The following is a 17,749-nucleotide window of genomic DNA, read 5'->3' on the forward strand; positions in this document are numbered from 1 at the left end:
CGACCCCAGAGATGGCAGCCCACCAGGTTCCGCTGTCCCTGGGATTCTCCAAGCAAGAACACTGGAGTGGGTTGCCATTTCCTTCTCCAATGCGTGAAAGTGAAAAGTGAAAGTGAAGTCCCTCAGTCGTGTCCGACTCTTAGCGACCCCATGGACTGCAGCCTACCAGGCTCCTCCATCCATGGGATTTTCCAGGCAAGAGTACTGGAGTGGGGTGCCATCACCTTCTCCGTTCATTATAGTTCCTCTCATATAGGCTGAAGCTAAGTCCAGTATTTAAACTCCAGATTGTAAATAAAGCCACCATCACGGAATTAGATCTTACTAAAAGCAACAGAGCAATAAAAGTTCCCCTGCATGGACAAAGGCCAGCAATCAACGATTTAATATATGTACAATTCTAGATCAAGTCTCTGACCATTCATTCTCACTAAGCTGCATGGCCCTAGTTCAATCCCAGTAATCCTCAAACTCCTCAAATTTAAAGCAACTAACTTTGGTGTACATAATGGCAGATAAATTATCCAAGTTAAAGAATGCTGGAGAGTTAGAGAGGATTTCCACTTTTAGCACAATGAAATAATTAATTTTCCCTTCCCTTATCCTCAGAAATCACCTTAAACAGCAAGAATATTGGGAGATTTAAAAAAAAAAAAAAAAAGCTCAATCTTTGATGAAATCAGCAGTCATTTGAAAACTCAAATGACAAAAAATCTGGACAGGTTGCCTTAAGCAACTGGATCCAATGGGCTGTGCCAAGTCAGAGAGAGTATATAAGGGGGGGTGGATCTCAACAATCATGGAGAGCACAGTTCTCCAACTAACTGGCAAACTCTAAGGTATACCCATGAGGAAGTATATAGATAGAATCACTATCTTTGCCTGAAGGATGTACACTGGTCAGGTCCTAGGAGAAGAGAAATTCTGGAGTGCAAGCAGCATTGACTGCCCAACTCTGCAGGTTAGAGAGGAATACAAGCTAAATGAATACTGGTTCTCATTTATTTTTCCCTCACCTATATATGTTCTCTCTCTCTCTCTCTCTCTCTCTCTGCACCATAAGGAGCTTCTGTGTAAAATAGAGATAATTTCTTTTAGCCTGAAATGGTTACCTAGCCACAACTATCTGGCAAATATATGATCTAGAAAAAAACATTAAATTCAAGGGTGAGTAGTATGAATAACAACAATTTAAAAAGTCATATAGGATCTGTAAAAGACACAAACAAAAAATGAGGCTAAAGGACAAGATAAGCAGATGACAGATGAAAATACTCACTGAAAGATGAAAATTATAAAAATACATAATGAAATACATTTAAAAAACACCATAGAACAATCAATCTGTGGATAACAGATAAATAGGAGTGCAGGAAAGCATAACACAGCAAGAGAAGATTATGAAACATGAGTTGACAGAGGTTGAAAGTTACTGGAAGAGGAACATGAAAGCATCAAAGAATGATCACTCTATAACGTGCCACAAAGATTAGTCATTGCTGAAAAATGTATGAGACATGAAGGACAGGACTAAGAATGCAAGGCACATAACTGTAAATTAATAAAAATTTTAAAAGGTTAAGGAGATATGTTTTATACAATAGACATAGGATGTAACCTCTGAGCCACCAGGGAAGCCCATATATACCTACAGATATTTGTAAAGAAGAAAGTCCAATGAAATAAACTCAAAGATATAGTTCAAGTAAAGTTACATGGAAAAAAAAAAAAAAAAAAAACTTGAATGTGCAGACTAAGGAAGTCCTAGAAAAAAACTAATGACCTTCAACATAGAGGAAGAATTTTTTGAGCATCCAGGAAAAATTAAATTATTTTAAATTAGAGAGACAACAGATAAATATTTCACACAGTTGATCTTTGATCAACAAAGGGGTTAGAGGCACTGACCCTCTGAACAGTTAAAAATCTCTGTATAACATTATAGTCAGCCTTCTGTATCCACAGATTCAATCAACAGTGGATGGTATAGTACTACAGCACATATTTATTGAAAATAATCCACATGTAAGTGGACCCATGCAGTCCAAACCTGTGCTTTTCAAGGATCAATTATATTTACAATTAGTCAGGGATTCTAACTCAAATGGACCCTCCTTTAAGTTTGTACAGTCTTGTTTTCAACCTTTCATTTGTACTGCTACACTGAATAGTAAATACACTTAACTTTACATTGAATCTCAGTATAGAATCACTATCTATAGTTACCTATTCTGAAAAGAGTTTAATGCAATATTTACTGTTACTACAATGGACACATTGCTACTTTCCTTCTATTCCATTCTTTTCTATCTCATTTCCTAAAACAGGCTGGTCATGACTGGACTAAACAAATTTCATAGCCCTGCTATGAATCACAATCCAGAGTTTGAAAAACACTATACTAGAAGACAAACTTTAGCAAACTAGAGATGGAAGAAATATAATTTAAAACAAGTAAGCAGGGAGGCAGTTGTAAGATGGTGGAGGAATAGGACAGGGAGACCACTTTCTCCCCCACAAATTCATCAAAAGAACATTTGAATGCTGAATACATTCCACAAAACAACTTTTGAATGCTGGCAGAGGACATCAGGCACCCAGAAAGGCAGCGCATTGTCTTTATTTTTTATTTTTTTATTTTTTTTAATTTTATTTTATTTTTAAACTTTACATAACTGTATTAGTTTTGCCAAATATCAAAATGAATCTGCCACAGGTATACATGTGTTCAGATGGAGAAGTCTTGAGGCTACTGTAAGAATAAGACTTAAAACCAGACCAGGAGGCTTAAATCCAAATCCTGAGAACACCAGAGATCTCCTGACTCCAGGGAACGTTAATCCATAGGAGCTCATCAAACACCTCCATATCTACACTGAAATCAAGCACCACCCAAGGGCCAACAAGTTCCAGAGCAAGACATACCACACAAATTCTCTAGCAACACAGGAACATAGCCCTGAGCTTCAATATACAGGCTGCCCAAAGTCACACCAAACCCACTGACATCTCAAAACTCATTACTGGACACTTTATTGCACTCCAGAGAGAAGAAATCCAGCTCCACCCAACAGAGCACCAGCACAAGCTTCCCTAACCAGGAAACCTTGACAAGCCACCCGTCCAACCCCACCCACAGTGAGGAACCTTCACAATAAAGAGGAATCACAAACTGCCAGAATATGGAAAGGCCACCCCAAACACAGCAACATAAACAAGATGAAAAGGCAGAGAAATACCCAGCAGGTAAAGGAACAGGATAAATGCCCACCACACTAAACAAAAGAAGAGATAGAGAATCTACCTGATAAAGAATTCCAAATAATGATAGTGAAAATGATCCAAAATCTTGAAAACAAAATGTAGTTATAGATAAATAGCCTTGAGAAAAGGATCAAGAAGATGTAAGAAAGGTTTAACAAGGACCTAGAAGAAACAAAAAAGAGTCAATATAACAAAAAAAGCAATAAATGAGATAAAAAACACTCTGGATGGAACCAACAGTAGAATAACGGAGGCAGAAGATAGGATAAGTGAGGTAAAAGATAGAACGGTAGAAATAAATGAAACAGAGAGGCAAAAAGAATTAAATGAGGACAACCTCAGAGACCTCTGGGACAATGTTAAACGCCACAACATTCGAATCATAGGAGTCCCAGAAGAAGAAGACAAATAGAAAGACCATGAGAAAATACTTGAGGAGATAATAGTTGAAAACTTCCATAAAATGGGGATGGAAATAATCACCCAAGTCCAAGAAACCCAGAGAGTCCAAAACAGGATAAACCCAAGGCAAAATACCCTAAGACACATATTAATCAAATTAACAAAGATCAAACACAAAGAACAAATATTAAAAGCAGCAAGGGAAAAACAACAAGTACCACACAAGGGGATTCCCATAAGGATAACAGCTGATCTTTCAATAGAAACTCTTTAGGCCAGAAGGGAATGGCAGAACATTCCTAAAGTGTTGAAGGAAAAAAACCTACAGCCCAGATTACTGTACCCAGCAAGGATCTCATTCAAATATGAAGGCGAAATCAAAAGCTTTACAGACAAGCAAAAGCTGAGAAAATTCAGCACCACCAAACCAGCTCTCCAACAAATCCTAAAGGATCTTCTCTAGACAGGAAACACAGAAAGGGTGCATAAACTTGAACCCAAAACAATAAAGTAAATGGCAACGGGATCATACTTATCAATAATTACCTTAAATGTAAATGGGTTGAATGCCCCAACCAATAGACAAAGACTGGCTGAATGGATATAGAAACAAAACCCCTATATATGTTGTCTACAAGAAACCTACCTTGAAACAAGGGACACAGACAGACTGAAAGTGAAGGGCTGGAAAAAGATATTCCATGCAAATCGAGACCAAAAGAAAGCAGTAGCAGCAATACTCATATCAGATAAAATGGACTTTATAACAAAGGCTGTGAAAAGAGACAAAGAAGGACACTATATAATGATCAGAGCATCAATCCAAGAAGATATAACAATTATAAATATATATGCACTCAACATAGGAGCACTGCAATATGTAAGACAAATGCTAACAAGTATGAAAGGGGAAATTAACAATAACACAATAATAGTGGGAGACTTTAATAACCCACTCACACCTATGGATAGATCAACTAAACAGAAAATTAACAAGGACACACAAACTTTAAATGATACAATAGACCAGTTAGACCTAATTGATATCTAGGGCATTTCACCCCAAAACAATGAATTTCACCTTTTTCTCAAGTGCACATGGAATCTTCTCCAAGATAGATCACATCCTGGGGCCATAAATCTAGCCTTGGTAAATTCAAAAAAATTGAAATCATTCCAAGCATCTTTTCTGACCACAATACAGTAAGATTAGAACTCAATTAAAGGACAAAAACTATTAAAAATTCCAACATATGGAGGCTGAACAACACGCTGCTAAATAGCCAACAAATCACAGAAGAAATCAAAATATGCACAGAAATGAATAAAAATGAAAACACAACAACTCAAAACCTATGGGACACTGTAAAAGCAGTGCTAAGGGGAAGGTTCATAGCAATACAGGCTGACCTCAACAAACAAGAAAAAAGTCAAATAAATAACCTAACTCTACACCTAAAGCATTAGAAAATGAAAAAACAAACAAATAAATAAAGAACCCCAGGGTTAATAGAAGGAAAGAAATCTTAAAAGTTAGGGCAGAAATAAATGCAAAAGAAACAAAAGAGACCATAGCAAAAATCAACAAAGCCAAAAGCTGGTTCTTTGAGAAGATAAATAAAATTGACAAACCATTATCCAGACTCATCAAGAAACAAAAGGAGAAGAATCAAATAAAAAAAATTATAAATGAAAATGGAGAGATCACAACAGACAACACAGAAATACAAAGGATCGTAAGAGACTACTGCAAGCAACTATATGCCAATAAGATGGACAACTTGGAAGGAATGGACAAATGCTTAGAAAAGTACAACTTTCCAAAACTGAACAAGGAAGAAATAGAAAATCTTAACAGACCCATCACAAGCACGGAAATTCAAACTGTAATCAGAAACCTTTCAGCAAACAAAAGCCCAGGTCCAGACGGCTTCACACCTGAATTCTACCAAAAATTTAGAGAAGGGCAAACACCTATGCTACTCAAACTCTTTCAGATAATTGCAGAGGAAGGTAAAGTTCCAAACTCATTTTATGAGACCACCATCACCCTAATACCAAAACCTGACAAAGATGCCACACACACACACACACACACACACACAAAGAAAGAAAGAAAACTACAGGCCAATATCACCGATGAACATAGATGCAAAAATCCTCAACAAAATTCTAGCAAACATAATCCAACAACATATTAAAAAGATCATACATCATGACCAAGTGGGCTTTATCCCAGGGATGCAAGGTTTCTTCAATATCCGCAAATCAATCAATGTAATATACCACATTAACAAATTGAAAAATAAAAACCATATGACTATCTCAATAGATGCAGAGAAAGCCTTTGACAAAATTCAACATCCATTTATGATAAAAACTCTCCAGAAAGCAGGAATATAAGGAACATACCTCAATATAATAAAAGCTATATGTGACCAACCCACAGCAAACATTATTCTCAATGATGAAAAATTGAAAGCATTTCCCCTAAAGTCAGGAACAAGACAAGGGTGCCCACTCTCACCACTAAAATTCAACATAGTTTTGGAAGTTTTAGCCACAACAATTAGAGAAGAAAAAGAAATAAAAGGATCCCAGAATGGAAAAGAAGAAGTAAAACCCTCACTGTGTGCATATGACATGATACTCTACATAGAAAACCCTAAAGACTCTACCAGAAAATTACTAATCATTGAATACAGTAAAGTTGCAAGATATAAAATTAACACACAGAAATCCCTTGCATTCCTATACACTAACAATGAAAAACAGAAAGAGAAATTAAGGAAACAATTCCGTTCACCATTTCAATGAAAAGAATAAAATACTTAGGAATATATCTACCTAAAGAAACAAAAGACCTATATACAGAAAACTATAAAACACTGGTGAAAGAAATCAAAGAGGACACAAATAGATGTAGAAATATATCGTGTTCATGGATCAGAAGAATCAATATAGTGAAAATGAGTATACTACCCAAAACAATCTATAGATTCAATGCAATCCCTATCAAGCTACCAATGGTATTTTTCACAGAACTAGAAAAAATAATTTCACAAAATGTATGGAAATACAAAAAACCTCAAACAGCCAAAGCAATCTTGAGAAAGAAGAATGGAACTGGAGGAAATAAACTGCCTGACTTCAGGCTTTACTACAAAGCCACAGTCATCAAGACAGTATGGTACTAGCACAAAGACAGAAACATAGATCAATGGAACAAAATAGAAAGCCCAGAAATAAACCCACGCACCTATGGACACCTTATCTTCGACAAAGGAGGCAAGAATATACAATGGAGAATAGACAACCTCTTTAACAAATGGTGCTGGGAAAACTGGTCAACCACTTGTAAAAGAATGAAACTAAAACACTTTCTAACACCATACACAAAAATAAACTCAAAATAGATTAAAGATCTAAACATAAGACCAGAAACTATAAAACTCCTAGAGGAGAACATAGGCAAAACACTCTCTGACATACATCACAGCAGGATCCTCTATGACCCACCTCCATGAATATTGGAAATAAAAGCAAAAATAAATGGGACCTAATTAAAATTAAAAGCTTCTGCACAACAAAGGAAACTATAAGCAAGGTGAATAGACAGCCTTCAGAATGGGAGAAAATAATAGCAAATGAAGCAACTGACAAAGAATTAATCTCAAAAATATACAAGCAACACCTGCAGCTCAATTCCAGAAAAATAAACAACCCAATCAAAAAATGGGCCAAAGAACTAAATAGACATTTCTCCAGAGAAGACATACAGATGGCTAACAAACACAGGAAAAGATGTTCAACATCACTCATTATCAGAGAAATACAAATCAAAACCACAATGAGGTACCATTTCATGCCAGTCAGAATGGCTGCTATCCAAAAGGCTACAAGCAATAAATGCTGGAGAGGGTGTGGAGAAAAGGAAAGCCTCTTACACTGTTGGTGGGAATGCAAACTAGTACAGCCACTATGGAGAACAGTGTGGAGATTCCTTAAAAAACTGGAAATAGAACTGCCTTATGACCCAGCAATCCCACTGCTGGGCATACACACCAAGGAAACCAGAATTGAAAGAGACACGTGTACCCCAATGTTCATCACAGCACTGTTTATAATTGCCAGGACATGGAAGCAACCTAGACGTTCCATCAGCAGATGAATGGATAAGAAAGCTGTGGTACATATACACAATGGAATATTACTCAGCCATTAAAAAGAATGCATTTGAATCAGTTCTAATGAGGTGGATGAAACTGGAGCCTATTATACAGAGTGAAGTAAGTCGGAAAGAAAAACACCAATACCGTCTACTAATGCATATATATGGAATTTAGAAAGATGGTAATGATAATCCTGTATGCAAGACAGCAAAAGATGTATAGAACAGTCTTTTGGACTCTGTAGGAGAGGGCAAGGGTGGGATGACTTGGGAGAATGGCATTGAAACATGTATATTATCATATGTGAAATGAATCACCAGTCCAGGTTCAATGCATGATACAGGGTACCTGGGGCTCATGCACTGGGATGATCCAGAGGGATGGGTTGGGGAGAAAATTGAGAGGGGGCTTCAGGAATGGGAACACATGTACACCCGTGGCAGATTCATGTCAATGTATGGCAAAACCAATACAATATGGTAAAGTAATTAGCCTCCGATTAAAATAAATAAATTTATATTAAAAAAAGACGAGAGTGACAAAGAGATGGAAGAAATTATTACAGATTTTATAATTCAAAATAAGGAGAGATTCTTTAAAAATTTTATTTATGAGGAACTTTTAATATAGGTTAATAAGTTGTTTGCTTTTAAAGACAAGGAATTGAAAGAGCATGACCTAAAAGCCATGTTATTCATGCAAAATTTCTGCAAGCTAACAGTGTTTAAGAGGTTTTTAAGATGTTGCAAGATCTCGAAAATGATTGTTTAGAAAAGGTTTCTCACAAGCAGCCAAATAAAAACCCTTAATTGAAAACTTAAATCTTTGGTTAAAAGGTATAATAACAAATTATTTTAAAATGTCTGTTTGCAAGAATTAATATGCATAAGGATATTTTGTGTTTTGTGCACAAATCTAAAGTATCACTTTTATTGGCATTGTGATTAAATTGTAAAAAATCAATAATCCTAAAGTGGTATGAATTAAGTTGTTTTAACTACTAATTTTATATTTCAGCATAACCCCACAGGAGCAAAAGTGTGAACTTTTAAGTTCCAAAACGATGGCAGCAACCAGACAAAAAATTGTTGTGGTGAAATAAGTATAACACGCTTATCAGGGCAGCAAAAGAGACTCAGACATAAAGAACAGACTTTTGGACCCAGTGGAAGAAGGTGAGGGTAGGATGATTTGAGAAAATAGCATCAAAAAATATACATTACCTTATGTAAAATACATGACAGTGGGAGTTCAATGCATGAAGCAGGGCACCCAAAACCAATGCTCTGGGACAACTTAAAGAGATTGGGTGGGGAGGGACTGGGAGGGATTCAGGATGGGGGTGGGGGGACACATGTATACCTATGGTGATTCATGTTGATATATGGCAAAGGTCCATCTAGTCAAGGCTATGGTTTTTCCTGTGGTCATGTATGGATGTGAGAGTTGGACTGTCAAGAAGGCTGAGAGCCGAAGAATTGATGCTTTTGAACTGTGGTGTTGGAGAAGACTCTTGAGAGTCCCTTGGACTGCAAGGAGATCCATCCAGTCCATTCTGAAGAAGATCAGCCCTGGGATTTCTTTGGAAGGAATCCTGCTGAAGCTGAAACTCCAGTACTTTGGCCACCTCATGCGAAGAGTTGACTCATTGGAAAAGACTCTGATGCTGGGAGGGATTGGGGGCAGGAGGAGAATGGGACGACAGAGGATGAGATGGCTGGATGGCATCACTGACTCAATGGACGTGAGACTGAATGAACTCCAGGAGTTGGTGATGGACAGGGAGGCCTGGCGTGCTGCGATTCATGGGGTCTCAAAGACTCGGACATGACTGACTGACTGAACTGAACCGAACTGAATGGCAAAAACCATCACAATGTTGTAAAGTAAATATACTCTAATTAAAATAAATAAATTAACTTTTAAAAAATTAAGCAAAATAATACAGGTTAAAATATTTTTAAATATTTGAAGATAAAACACAATTTAAATAACTAAAATTTGGTGGTAGAAAGGAAAAAAGGAAACTATGTTTTCAATGTTTATAATGTGGAGTCAATAATAACAAAATAAACTATTCCTAGAAGAAATGAAAGCAACACACATACATAGTGAACAACAACAACAACAAAATACAGACTGCAAACTTTTTAAAGGTTAAAAAAAAAAAAAACACTTAAAACTGAAAGCATAACATAAAAGAACTCACGTAAACTATGACCTATAAGGGCTAAGACTAAACTCAGAGCTAAACCTAACTACTTATCATTGCAGGAGGCACATCTACAATCTGATATTTAAAGACAGTGAAAGACATATCAGGCAAATGAAAACAAAGTGAAAACAGAGGACTCGATTTTAGTCTTGAACTAGCTTAGATTCAGGCAAGAAACATTAAAAATATCAAAGAAAGGCACCTCAAAAATTGTGGAAAATATAATTCTTAGTGAAAACCCAAATCATGAATATTTGTGGACTGAAAAATCACTGCATCAAAATTATCAAAACAAAAATGACAAGAACTAAAAAATGAAACATGGTACAAGGTGAGACTAATTCACCTAAGTCCAAGTCACATCAAAGGAACCAAAATAAAGAAGGATAGAGAAAACCTAAGTAATTAAATTAATAACTCAATCTAATTACAAATTAAACTCTGTATCTTGGATTCCCTGGTAGCGCAGTGCATAAGAATCCGCCTACCAAAGCAGGGGACACAGGTTTGATCCCTGATCTGGGAAGATTCCATATGCCACAGAGTAACTAAGCCATGTTCCACAACTGCTGAGCCTGTCCTCTGCAGCCTATGAGCCACATATACTGAGCCCACATACTGTGACTATTGATGCTCAAAACCCTAGAGCTTGTGTTCCATAACAAGAGAAGCCACTGAGAATGAGAAGCAAGCATACTGCAATGAAGAGTAGCCTCCGCTCACTACAACTAGAGAAAGCCTGCATGCAGCAATGAAGACCCAGCACAGTCAGAAACAGAGTTAAAATAGTTCATCTTTTTAAATGCTCAAGAACATTCACAAAAATTATCTATATACTAGAACACGAAAAATTATTAACAAATACATTTTCTGGGTGAAAATAGTACAGATAACTTTTTGTTTTAATCACAAAGCAATGAAATGAGTAAAATAAAGAGTAAATTAGAAAACAAATCAACATTAAAAAATCCTCTATACCCAGGAAATTTTAATGACCTCCTTCTCAAATAATTCTTGGACCAAAGAGGAAATGACCAAAATTATAGAAATCTATAAATAAAAACCTAACTATAATGAAAGGGCTACACACCAGCCCATAGGATATAACTAGAACAGTATGCAGAGAGAAGTTCACAGCCTTAAAATGTTTATATTAATAAATAAGAAAAAATAAAAATAAACACATTCAAGACGTGAGAAGTGACAACAAAATAAACCAAAGGGAGGGTGGAATTTTTAAAGATAAAAAGCAGAAAGTGATAGATTATATTAAAAAAAAATACAAATAGTAAGTGAATGTGGGAGCTGCTTCTTTGATGGAAAAAAGCACCAAACTGTAACAGTTAATTAGAAGGGAAAATGAGGAGTAGAGAATAGAGAAATCATAAATATTATGTAGCCATTACAAAGAATAACTATGCACTGATATAATCTGAGGTATTATATTAAATGAAAACAACAAGGAACAGCCACCATTTGTGCTTACAAACAGGAAGGGCATATCTGCACAATTCTTCCTGATGCACAGAACACTCAACAGAACAGCCAACAGTGGAGCTGGGGCTCCACCTGGGAAGGAGCTGTGTGATGACAGGAGTGGAGAGTGATTTACTTTTCATTCATAAATTTTAAAGAATTTATTTTTAAAACTGAAGTTTTAAAATTTTATAGCATTAGATGTATCATCTCTTTAAAAGCTAATTATTAAAAATACATTTTATTTATTTTGAGTCTCTAAAGCTACTCAGAAGAACTGTAGGTGCATTTTCCTATTATTGGGAAGTAAGGGTTCACTCTAAGCCTTTTAAAAAAATAATCCCACTTTTATACTGTAAAACACTCTATATTCTCAAAGCACCAAAGCATCTGCTCTTTCATCTGATCCTTGTGTAGAATAACTGTGAAGAAGCCAGGCAGGGATGTAATCTCTGCTTTACATACAGGTGAGGATCTGAGGCTCAGAGACCTTGGGGGACACAAGGCCACATGGCTGCCGAGTGCCAACTCCATTTATTCAAATTGACTCAGGCTCCTAGATCCAAGATGAGGGTTTCATAACTTTTGGGTTGTATCTGGTGATAACACAAATAGAAAAAATGACCCCTCTGTTACACATTGGAAACAAAGAAAATTCAAAAAATCTCAATCAGGTCTGCTTCATCACAGAAGAAAATGAATGACAACTTTCATCCTTTGTTATGAGCTGAATCCTGTCCCCTCAAATTTTATATGTAGAAGCCCCAACCTTCCCCCATGCACGGAATCTCAGAATGTGACTCCATATTGAGACAGTGTCTTTAAAGAGACAATAAAGTTTAAAATGCAGTCATATAGGCAGGTCCTAATGTAATCTGACTGACCTCATAGAAAGAAGAGATTAGGACACAGGCACACACAGAGGAAAGACCACATGAGGACACAGAGAGAAGATGGCGTCTCCAAGCCAAGAAGAGAGACCTCAGAGGAAACCACCCTACTGACACTGTGACCTCAGACTTGCAGTCTCCAAGGCTGTGAAGTAGTACATTTATGTTGTTTAACTCTCCTGTTCTTTGGTACTTTCCCACTCCAGTGTTCTTTCCTGGAGAATCCCAGGGACAGGGGAGCCTTATGGGCTGCCGTCTCTGGGGTTGCACAGAGTCGGACACAACTGAAGCGACTTAGCAGCAGCAGCAGCAGCATGGCAGCTCTAGAAAACTAATGAACCCTGCAGCTTTATATTTCTAGAAAGTACTTTCTCTACTGTTTTATGGATCATCTAAAAGGGTCAGTCAGACAGTTATTGAGCTTGCCTGCACCAACATTTTCAGAGAAGCAACTACATGGTCAAGAAAATGTGATTTGGAAGCACCTTCTCCCAGATGTTGAGGTTTCTTTTCAAATGAATGAATTTTATTCTATTAGAGTGAAAAGCTTTTTGACTTAGGCTAATGTTCCCAGTGTTACAACTCTGAACCATGCATTGATATCTGATGCATGCACTTTAAAAAAAATGACAATCTGATAGCTTGTTCGCCTAATAAGACCAAGTATATGCAGAAAGAATATCTAAAAGATACTCAGCTGGATGGGGAAACAAGAAATGTATTTCCTTATGTTTTCTGCAGAGGTTACCTGAACCAGTGGTCGGGCTGAAATCTAAGAGAAACTAATGCTTTGCCACCCAATGAACTTGGGTGATGACCCAACTTGGCTATCAATTAAAGAAGGAGCAGCGTTCTCAGACTCGATACAAAACACAGTACCTAGGGCAGCACCCAGCCTTTCTGCTTCCTGGACCACCTCTGTGACCTTGTGCTTAGTCACTCAGTAGTGTCCAACTCTTCATGACCCCATGGACTGTAGACCCCCAGTTCCCTCTGTCCATGGGGATTCTCCAGGCAAGAATACTGGGGTGGGTTGCCACTCCTTTCTCCAGGAGATCTCCCCAACCCAGGGGTCAAACCCAGATCTCCCACATTGAAGGTGGATTCTTGACCATCTGAGCCACAAGGGAAGCCCTCTGTGACCTTGGTGGCTTAGTCACCAAGTCATGTTTGACTCCTGTGAGCCCATAAACTGTAGCCCACAAGGCTCTCCTGTCTCTGGGATTTCCCAGGCAAGCATACTAGAGTGGGTTGTCATCTCTTTCTCTGTGACCTTATGTGTGACCAAATCTCTTCATCCATGATGTGGATAAAAAACAACCATCAAGAGGATTAAGTGAAATAATACATGTGAGAACTATGTAAAACAATTGTAAAGAACAATACAAACACAACTTAGTGATATTGTTAAACTAGGTGCAAGATTATAGACCACAATCATGAGATTTCTATAACCCATTTCTGTTTTTGTATGTATGTTAAACTTGATTTGAAACACATACTGAAAAAACAAGTTTCTAATTCTGTAGTATCTGCTGCAAACTAGCAAAACAACTAGTTACATACATCAGTTCCATCTTCCTTCCAAAGAGTCTTAGTTTCCTCATCTGTAAAATGACCGTGGTGAACTCTGTTATTAAATATTTGGACCTCTCTAAAATTCCCTGGTCTATTTTCTCTTTACTCAATTTTGAAAAAGATAAAATGATAACACATTTTTTAAATGAAGACTGACACACAGGTGAGGACACGTCCTTTTGATGTGGAATGCGTAAGGTCAAAGGAACAAATGTTTATAAATTCCTGACTTCTTTGTGACTACTTATTCAAGGAATGACAAATGATCATCAGGCCTTAGCGGGGAAGCTCTGACTGAGAGACACTCTAGTACAGAGGTCCCCAACCTTTTTAGCACCAGGGACCAGTTTTGTGGAATACAGTTTTTCCATGGATTGGGTTGGGGGATGGTTCTGGGATGATTCAAGTGCAGTCGATTTATTGCGCTCTTTATTTCTGTTTTGTGGTAATCTTAGGATATTTCACCTCAACTTTTGGGTTAAAGTTCACGCTCCTATGAGAATCCAATGCTGCCACTGATCGGACAGGAGACAGAGCTCAGGGGATATGAGAAAAAGCTACAAACACTGATGAAGCTTCGCTTGCTCACCTGCCACTTACCTCCTGCAGTACTGCCCAGTTCCTAACAGGACATAGACCAGTATTGATCTGTGGCTTAGGGGTTGGGGACCTCTGCTCTGGTAGGTAAAAACACTGTGAGTTTCAGGAATTAAAAATAAGTCAGGGCTCCAAGTACAGCTTCTCTATATCTGCACACAATATAAGTACTTATGAAAAGTTCAGAACACAGACTTCTCATCCCTATACCAAGAATTGAATCCTGACGCTGCCAACTCTTCAGCCAGCTCGATGGCGCTGTGAAACTTCACACCCTGTGAAAAGTGGAAGGTACTACTCTTCATCTCTAAGGAGAAGAAATGAGGTGAAGCGGTGACAGAGGAAATTTGAGCTACATTTTAGATAAATCTCTCACTTAGAAATACCATTCAGTTCAGTTCAGTCACCCAGCCGTGTCCAACTCTTTGCAATCCCATGGACTGCAGCATGCCAGGCTTCCCTATCCATCACCAATTCCTGGAGCTTGCTCAAACTCATGTCCATTGAGTTGGTGATCCATCCAACCGTCTCATCTTCTATCATCCCCTTCTCCTCTTTTCTTCAATCTTTCCCAGCATCAGGGTCATTTCCAATGAGTCAGTTCTTCACATCAGGAGGCCAAAGTACAGGAGCTTCAACTTTAGCATCAGTCCTTCCAATGAATTTTCAGGACTGATTTCCTTTAGGGTTGACTGGTTGGATTTGCTTGCAGTCCAAGGGACTCAAGAGTCATCTCCAACACCACAGTTCAAAAGCTTCAATTCTTTGGTGCTCAGCTTTCATTGCAGTCCAACTCTCACATCCATACATGACTACTGGAAAAACCATGCTTTGACTAGATGGACCTTTGTCAGCAAAGTTATGCCTCTGTTTTGTTGTTGTTATTGTGGCATGCTTTTTTTTAATTTTATTTTATTTTTAAACTTTACAATATTGTATTGGTTTTGCCAAATATCGAAATGAATCCGCCACAGGTATACATGTGTTTCCCATCCTGAACCCTCCTCCCTCCTCCCTCCCCATACCATCCTTCTGGGTCATCCCAGTGTACCAGCCCCAAGCATCCAGTATCGTACATCGAACCTGGACTGGTGACTCATTTCATATATGATATTATACATGTTTCAATGCCATTCTCCCATATCATCCCACCCTCTCCCTCTCCCACAGAATCCAAAAGACTGTTCTATACATCAGTGTCTCTTTTGCCATCTCGTATACAGGGTTATTGTTACCATCTTTCTAAATTCCATATATATGCGTTAGTATACTGTATTGGTGTTTTTCTTTCTGGTTTACTTCACTCTGTATAATAGGTTCCAGTTTCATCCACCTCCTTAGAACTGATTCAAATGTATTCTTTTTAATGGCGGAGTAATACTCCATTGTGTATATGTACCACAGCTTTCTTATCCATTCATCTGCTGATGGACATCTAGGTTGCTTCCATGTCCTGGCTATTACAAACAGTGCTGCAATGAACATTGGGGTACACATGTCTCTTTCAATTCTGGTTTCCTCAGTGTGTATGCCCAGCAGTGGGATTGCTAGATCATAAGGCAGTTCTATTTCCATTTTTTAAGGAATTTCCACACTGTTCTGCATAGTGGCTGTACTAGTTTGCATTCCCACCAACAGTGTAAGAGGGTTCCCTTTTCTCCACACCCTCTCCAGCATTTTTTGCTTGCGACTGACTATGTCTCTGTTTTTTAATGTGCTGTCTAGGTTTGTCATAGCTTTTCTTCCAAGGAGCAAGCGTCTTTTAATTTCATGGCTGCAGTCACCATCTGCAGTGATTTTGGAGCCCACTGTTTCCGTTGTTTCCTCATCTATTTGTCATGAAGTGATGGGACTGGATACCATGATCTTAGTTTTCTGAATGTTGAGTTTTAAGCCAGCTTTTTCACTTTCCTCTTTCACTTTCATCAAGATGCTCTTTAGTTCTTCTCTGTTTTCTGCTATAAGGACAGTGTCATCTGCATGTCTGAGGTTATTGATATTTCTCCTGGCAATCTTAATTCCAGCTTGTGCTTCATCCAGCCCAGCATTTCACATGATGTACTCTGCATATAAGTTAAATAAGCAGAGTGACAATATACAGCCTTGACGTACTTCTTTCTCAGTTTGGAACCAGTCTGGTGTTCCTCGTCCAGTTCTAACTGTTGCTTCTTGACCTACATACAGATTTCTCAGGAGGTAATTAAGGTGGTCTGGTATTCCCATCTCTTGAAGAATTTTCCACAGTATATCTAACAGAAATACTGTGAGATACTTGGAATATGTTTTTAAGAGACATTTAAAATATTACACAAGTAAATTTATTTTTTACAAGTGAAAAATCTGGGAGATTCAAAGTATGAAGAAGTAAAAACACACCTATAATTTAATGATCAGAGATTTAGTTTCAATGGGGAAGCCTCACCACACACAGTTAGAAGCCTCAAGCCATGCATCTCAAGGGGCAAGATCACCAGAACATCATTCCCTCCTTCTATCCTTCCATCAACCCCACTCTCACCTTGTTCCAGAAAGAATTACAGGCAGCTGCATGACAATAACTAAGTTCCTTAAGCAGACCTCAGTGCAGGCATTCTTGCCATTTCTGCTTGTTTCTCGTATCATAACCACAGAAACCAAAGGACATGAAGTGAGCAAAGCAAAAAATATCAAAACAGGAACATTTTGACTGGGATCAGGGGACCAAAATGACCAGGGATAACATCATGGAAATAGCTATCCTTAAAAAAAAAGCAACTATATGTGACAACCGTCATATAGGCAGCCTAAAACTTTTCTTTAAATACACCTGCTGTCTCTTAGAAGGCAGGATGATAGTTCTTAAAAAATTAGTCTGCTATCCTACTCATTTGCTAGCAAATTAACAAATTTTTTTCCTTTATTCTTTGAAACTTGTTTTCATTATTCTCATTCAGCATTGGAAACAAAGACCAAATTTTTCAGTATGAAACCACATGACCTGAGTGTTACCCATCGAGCCCCTTCCTCACACCATGCACAGTGCTCAGTGCTTCACACACCTCAGCTCTGAGAAAGTGCTCTGTAAACCTTCAGGCACCATTCAGACTACAGTGTGAAGGTATTGTGAGCTCCTGATTTGTCCTGATGACAATTTCATTTTCCATAAGCTAGAGAAA

General features: G+C 37.9%; 1 protein-coding gene across 1 annotated transcript in view; it reads right to left on the reverse strand.

Annotated features, from left to right (window-relative positions):
* LOC123464829 (ATP-binding cassette sub-family C member 4-like) overlaps positions 1 to 17,749 on the reverse strand; it is a 70,913-nt gene that overhangs the window by 14,913 nt on the left and 38,251 nt on the right. The gene's annotated exons all lie outside the window — the stretch shown is intronic.

Source organism: Bubalus bubalis, chromosome 13 (assembly GCF_019923935.1).
Source record: "Bubalus bubalis isolate 160015118507 breed Murrah chromosome 13, NDDB_SH_1, whole genome shotgun sequence".
In the NCBI taxonomy this organism is placed as follows: Eukaryota; Metazoa; Chordata; class Mammalia; order Artiodactyla; family Bovidae; genus Bubalus; species Bubalus bubalis.